The following is a 6,205-nucleotide window of genomic DNA, read 5'->3' on the forward strand; positions in this document are numbered from 1 at the left end:
AAGGAGAGAACAAACTGGAAAATTCTCTATGCAGGCCCTGGCCCAGCAATCACACACACACACAACACACACACACACACCATCATCATCATCATCATCACCATCATCACCACCACCATCATCACCATCATCATCATCATCACCACCATCATCATCATCACCACCACCACCCAAAAATGACAGATTCTTCTCAGATTTTTAAAAAAGATTTGTTTATTTTGATTTAATGTGAATTGGTGTTTTGCATGTATGCATGCCTTGTTGGTGCTGTGCTAGTAGAAGCCAGGAAAGAGTATCAGATTCCCTTCAACCGGAGTAACAAGTGGCTATTAGCCCCATGTGGGTGTTGGGAATTGAGCTTAGGTCCTTTGGAAGAGTACCGCGTTCTCCTAACCACTGAGCCATCTCTCCAACCTCTGCATATTTCTACACAAACGATCTTTTGATTTCCTACTTGACTCTGAGTATAGCATATTTAAGATATCTATCCAAAGGACAAAAGCGCTAGGCATAGTAACTCATACTGAGTCCTAGAACGCAGGAGGCACTCAGGCCAGACTGATGGCATAGCCTGCTCCAGGCCAGGACAGACTGATGGCATAGCCTGCTCCAGGCCAGGCAGAATTGCACAGTGAAACTCTTTCTCAAAAAAATTAAAAAATAGGGGGAATCTATGGTTAAGAGCACTGGCTAGTCTTCGAAAGGACTCTGGTTCAATTCTCAGCATCCATAACAGAAGCTCACAACTGTCTGTAACTCCAATTCCAGGGGACCTGACATCTCCCACGCAGACATACATGCAGGCAGAATAAAATAAAAATTATTACAAGTAAATAAATAAACTTAAAAATAATAAAGACTGGGCTGGAGAGATGGCTCAGTGGTTAAGAGCACCAACTGCTCTTCCAGAGGTCCTCAGTTCAATTCCCAGCAACCACATAGTGTCTCATAACCATCTGTAATTGGATCCAATGCCCTCTTCCAGTGTGTGTCTGAAGACAGCTACAGTGTACTCATTATAAATAAAAAATAAATAAATCTTTAAAAAATCAGATACTGAATTAGGAGCCCAGCATGGTAACACACTGCTTTAATCTCAACATCTAAAAGGCAGAGGCAGGCAGATCTCTCTCTGAGTTCAAGGACAGAACAAGTTCCAGGACCAGCCAAGGCTACACAGAGAAACTCTGTCTGGGGAACAAAACAAACAAAAAACACACTAAACTAGGAAACTGATCTTTCTCCAACATGGCTGGCCAAACCTTAATACACAACCTCAGGACATTAACAGTACAGTCTGTCCTAAAAACAGGTCCTGCGTGTCGGTGCTGGGCAGTGATAATCAGAATAAAGAAGCTAGGTCCTTATCGCTCGCAGCCGTGATGAACAGAACACCTTGTGTCAGTCCCAGAGGAAGAGAGCTCTGCAGTCAGGATGAGAAGTCAGGAAGCTAGAGCTACGGACAGGCTAGAGTTCCCAGAGCCTTGGCACCACCCGGCCTAGTGCCTAGCACCCAGCAACTTTAGTCTTAGCCCCACCCTGTGGGCTTCCCAGGCCGGTTTGATGGATTTGATGGAAAGTTCCGGAGCTCTTCAGGTCTTAAGGCTTCCCTAAGTGAGGAGGAGAATTTCGCAGAATGTCATATCTCCAGCATTTGGCAATATTCTAAGGAGAGCAGAGGAGGAAGAAAACTTCTTGTCCTAGCCGCAGAAAAGAGAATAGCTACCCAAACCACTTCAAGGGCATACACTACGCCCTAAGGCAGGCCAGTAATCCCAACACTAAGGAAGCAGAGACAAGTGGATCTCTGTTCAAAGCCAGGATAGTCTATGTAGTGAGTTCCAGGCCAGCCAGAGCTGCGTAGAGAGATCCTGTCTCCAAAGAACTGAAAACAAAAACAAACAAACAAAAAAAAGCTGGGCGGTGGTGGCACACGCCTTTAATCCCAGCACTTGGGAGGCAGAGGCAGGCGGATTTCTGAGTTCGAGGGTTCCAGGCCAGCCTGGTCTACAAAGTGAGTTCCAGGACAACCAGGGCTACACAGAGAAACCCTGTCTCGAAAAACCAAAATAAAAAAAAAAAAAGTGGGGCTGGAGAGACAGTATTTATTTTTTAAAAAATAATTACTTAGGGCTGGAGAGATGGCTCAGCGGTTAAGAGTACTGACAAATCTTCCAGAGGTCCTGAGTTCAATTCCCAGCAACCACATGGTGGCTCACAGCCATCTTCTATGGGGTCTGATGCCCTCTTCTGGTGTGTCTGAAGAAACTAATGGTGTACTCACATATATTAAATAAATAAATAAGTCTTTTTTTAAACAAGTAATCACTTAGCTTTATCTTCTGTGCATTGGTGTTTTGGCTGCATGTACATATGTGAAAGATCTTAGAGTTACAGACAATTGTGAGCTGCCATGTGGGTGCTGGGAATTAAACTTGGGTCCTTTGGTAGAGCAATTAGTTCTCTCAACTGCTGAGCCGTCTCTCTGACCCCACCTTAGTGGTGATTTAGGAGAACTGGCTGCTGCTCCTAGGACCTGAGTTCTATTTCTAGAACCCATGTGAAGGTCCACAACTATCTGTAAGTCCAGACTCTGGAATTCCAAAGTCCCATTTTGCCCAATGAAGGTACCAGGCATGCCTGTGATGTACAGATATGCATGCAGGCCAAACAAACATACACATGAAAAGAAAACAGAAAACAAAATGAAACAATATGGTAAGCTAACCAACCAACCATGGGGAAAGGCCTAATAGTAAAATTAGACAAAGAACCATGCTAAAAAAAAAAAAAAAAGGCTTGTGGGGGGAGGGGAGCTGGCGGAAGGGGGTATTGGAAAAATGGCTCAGTGCTTAAGAGGACTTGCTGCTCTTGCAAGGGACCTGGGTCCAGTTCCCAGTACACACATGACTATCTCACAGCTGTCTCAACTCTCCTTCCAGGTTGTCCGTCATCCCTGAGATGTGCGTGCATGCAGGCAAACATTCATACAAACAAAATAAATTAAATTTTTTTTAAAGTATTAAAGCTGGGTGTGGTAGCACAATTCTAGCACTCAAAGGGTGAAGGCAGAGTCAGGTAAGTCTCAGTGAGTTCGAGGCCAGCCTAGTCTGCAGGGTAAGTTTCAGGAGAGCTGGGGCTTTGTAGAGAGGGGGACCAAGTATCAGAACAACAGGAATTAAAACAAAAGGGAGCAAAAAAGGGTCATTCAGTGTATTTCAGAAATGTAACAACAATGCAGTAAATAATTCCACTAGTGATGATCTTTTTAAAAACAACAACAACAGCCAGGCAGTGGTGGCACACACCGTTAATCCCAGCACTTGGGAGGCAGAGGCAGGCGGATTTCTGAGTTCGAGGACAGCCTGGTCTACAGAGTGAGTTCCAGGACAGCCAGGACTATACAGAGAAACCCTGTCTCAAAAAACAAAAAACAAAAACAAAAGCAAAACAAAACAAAAAAAACCCAACAACAACAAAAACAAAACAAACAAAAAACCCCCAGAGTTTCTTGGGCTAGAGAGTCAGCTCGGTGGTTAAGAGCACTGACTGCTCTTTTAGAAGTCCTCAGTTCAATTCCCAGGAATCATGTGGTGGCTCATAACCATCTGTAATGAGATCTAATGCCCTCTTCTGGTGTGTCTGAAGATAGCTACAGTGTACTCGTATAAATAAAATAAATAAATCTTTTAGAAAAAAAGAAAGAAAAAGAGAGAGAGAGAGAGAGAGAAGGAAAGAAAGAAAGAAAGAAAGAAAGTTTCTCTGTGTAGCCTCAGCTGTCCTAGCAGTCCACTCTATAGACTAGGCTGACTCACAGGCCCGCCTGGGCCTCTGGAGTGCTGGTACTAAAGGCATGTGCCACCAACACATGGCTTTGGTGATCATTTATGTTTCTTTTTGAGATTTATTTGTATTTGATGTGTTTGAATGTTTTACCTGTGCGTATATTTTAAGTCCCTACCTTTTTTTTTTTTTTGGAGACAAGATCTCTCTACTATGCAGCTCTAGCTGTCCTGGAGCTCACTATATAGACCCAGCTGGCCTCAAACTCACAGAGATTCACCTATCTCTCCTTCCTGAGTGCTGAGATTAAAGGTGTGAGCCACCACCAATCAACTTCTTTCTTTCTTTTTTTCAAGACAGGGTAGCCTTGACTGTCCTGGAACTTGCTCTGTAGACAGGCTAGCCCTGAACTCTCAGAGATCCACTTCCCAAGCACTGGGATCAAAGGAATCACCTCCCAGCTGTCTTTTGGTTTTCAAGACCGGGTTTTCCTGTATAGTCCTGACTTTCCTCAAACTAGATCTATAAATCAGGCTGGTTTCAAATTCAGACATTGTCTACCTTAGCCTTCTGAGTACTGGGTCTAAAGGTGTGCGCCACCTCTACCCAGCTAACTTTTCTTTTATTAAGATTACATTTATGGCCTGGAGAGATGATTCAGTGGTTAAGAGCACTGAATACTCGAATACTCTTCCAGAGGTCCTGAGTTCAATTCCCAGCAACCACGTGGTGGCTCACAACCATCTGTAATGGGATCTGATGCCCTCTTCTGGTGTGTCTGAAGACAGCTACAGTATACTCATAATTGAAATAAATAAATCTTAAAAAAAAAAAAAGGATTACATTTACTTGGGTTTGCACAGTTGGCTCAGTGGGTAAGAGTGCTTGTAGTGGACCTGGGGATTTGGGAACTCCCAGTCCTCGCTTGTCACACCCATCTGTAACTCCAGTTCCAAGGGATCTAATGATCTCTCCAGGGCTCCGATGGCACCGAGCACACACACTCAGTGCACAGACACACATGCAGGTAAACTATTCATATAAAGCCCTTTCTTTCTTTCTTTCTTTCTTTCTTTCTTTCTTTCTTTCTTTCTTCCTTCCTTCCTTCCTTCCTTCCTTCCTTTCTTTCTTTTTTTAACTTAAGCTGGTTCTCACTGTGTCACATTGGCTAGTCTGAAACTTACTATGTAGACCAAGCTGACCTTAGACTCACAGTGATCCAACTACCTCTGTCCCCTTAGTACTGTGATTAAAAATAAAATAATTTCAGACTGGAGATGGTGGTGCCTGCCTTTAATCCCAGCACTTGGGAGGCAGAGGCAGGCGGATTTCTGAGTTTGAGGCCAGCCTGGTCTACAGAGTGAGTTCCAGGACAGCCAGGGCTACACAGAGAAACCCTGTCTCAAAAAAACAAAAACAAACAAACAAAGATAAAATAAAGAACTTAAAACAAAACAACCCCTCCCCCACAAAACTGATCAGATTTACAAAAGGCATCCTGTTGTGTAAAACTTGACAGTCATTTAGAAATATACTTCTGCCTCAAATTTGAAAGTAGAAAAGTATTTACAGTGTATTTCTAAACTGAAACACAGCATATACAGATACACTGTTCTGTAAGACACGATCATACATGTAGGCAAAACATCCATAAATATAAATGAATAATTTATATTTAATTATAATTGAGGCTGGAGAGATGGCTCAGTGGTTAAGAGCACTAACTGCTCTTCCAGAGGTCCTGAGTTCAATTCTCTGCAACCACATGGTGGCTTGCAATGGTCTATAATGAGATCTGATGCCCTCTTCTGATGTGTCTGAAGACAGCAACAGTGTACATCTATGTATATATATGTATACACACACACACACACACATATATATATATATATATATGTGTGTGTGTGTATATATGCATATATACATATATGTATATATAATAAATATATATGTGTATATGATAAATCTTAAAAATTATAATTAAATAATAAAAGTTTTTTAAAATTCTCCTGTAATGATAACTTCCAGTTATATGTTTGTTTGTGTGTTTTATTTACTTCAGGTGTTGTTTGTTTGTTTTCTGGACAAGGTTTCTCTGTAGCCTTGGCTGTCTTGGAATTCAGTATGTAGAGCAATCTGGGCTCTAACTCACAAAGATCTGCCTGCCTCTGCCTCCTAATTGCTGGGATTAAGGATGTTTGTCACCACTCGAACTTAGTTTTGGTTTTTAATTTTTTCCTTTATTTTTAATGTGTATGGGTGTATTTCCTACATGTAAGTCCGTGTACCATATATGTGTAGTGCCCACAGTGGCCAGAAAAGGGTGTTGGATTCCCTCAAAACTGGAGTTATAGATGGTTGTTAGCCAGCATGTGGGTGCTGGTAACAGACCCCAGGGTCTGCCGAAAGAGGAACAGGTGCT

Source organism: Grammomys surdaster, unplaced genomic scaffold (assembly GCF_004785775.1).
Source record: "Grammomys surdaster isolate TR1022 unplaced genomic scaffold, NIH_TR_1.0 254, whole genome shotgun sequence".
Lineage (NCBI taxonomy): Eukaryota > Metazoa > Chordata > Mammalia > Rodentia > Muridae > Grammomys > Grammomys surdaster.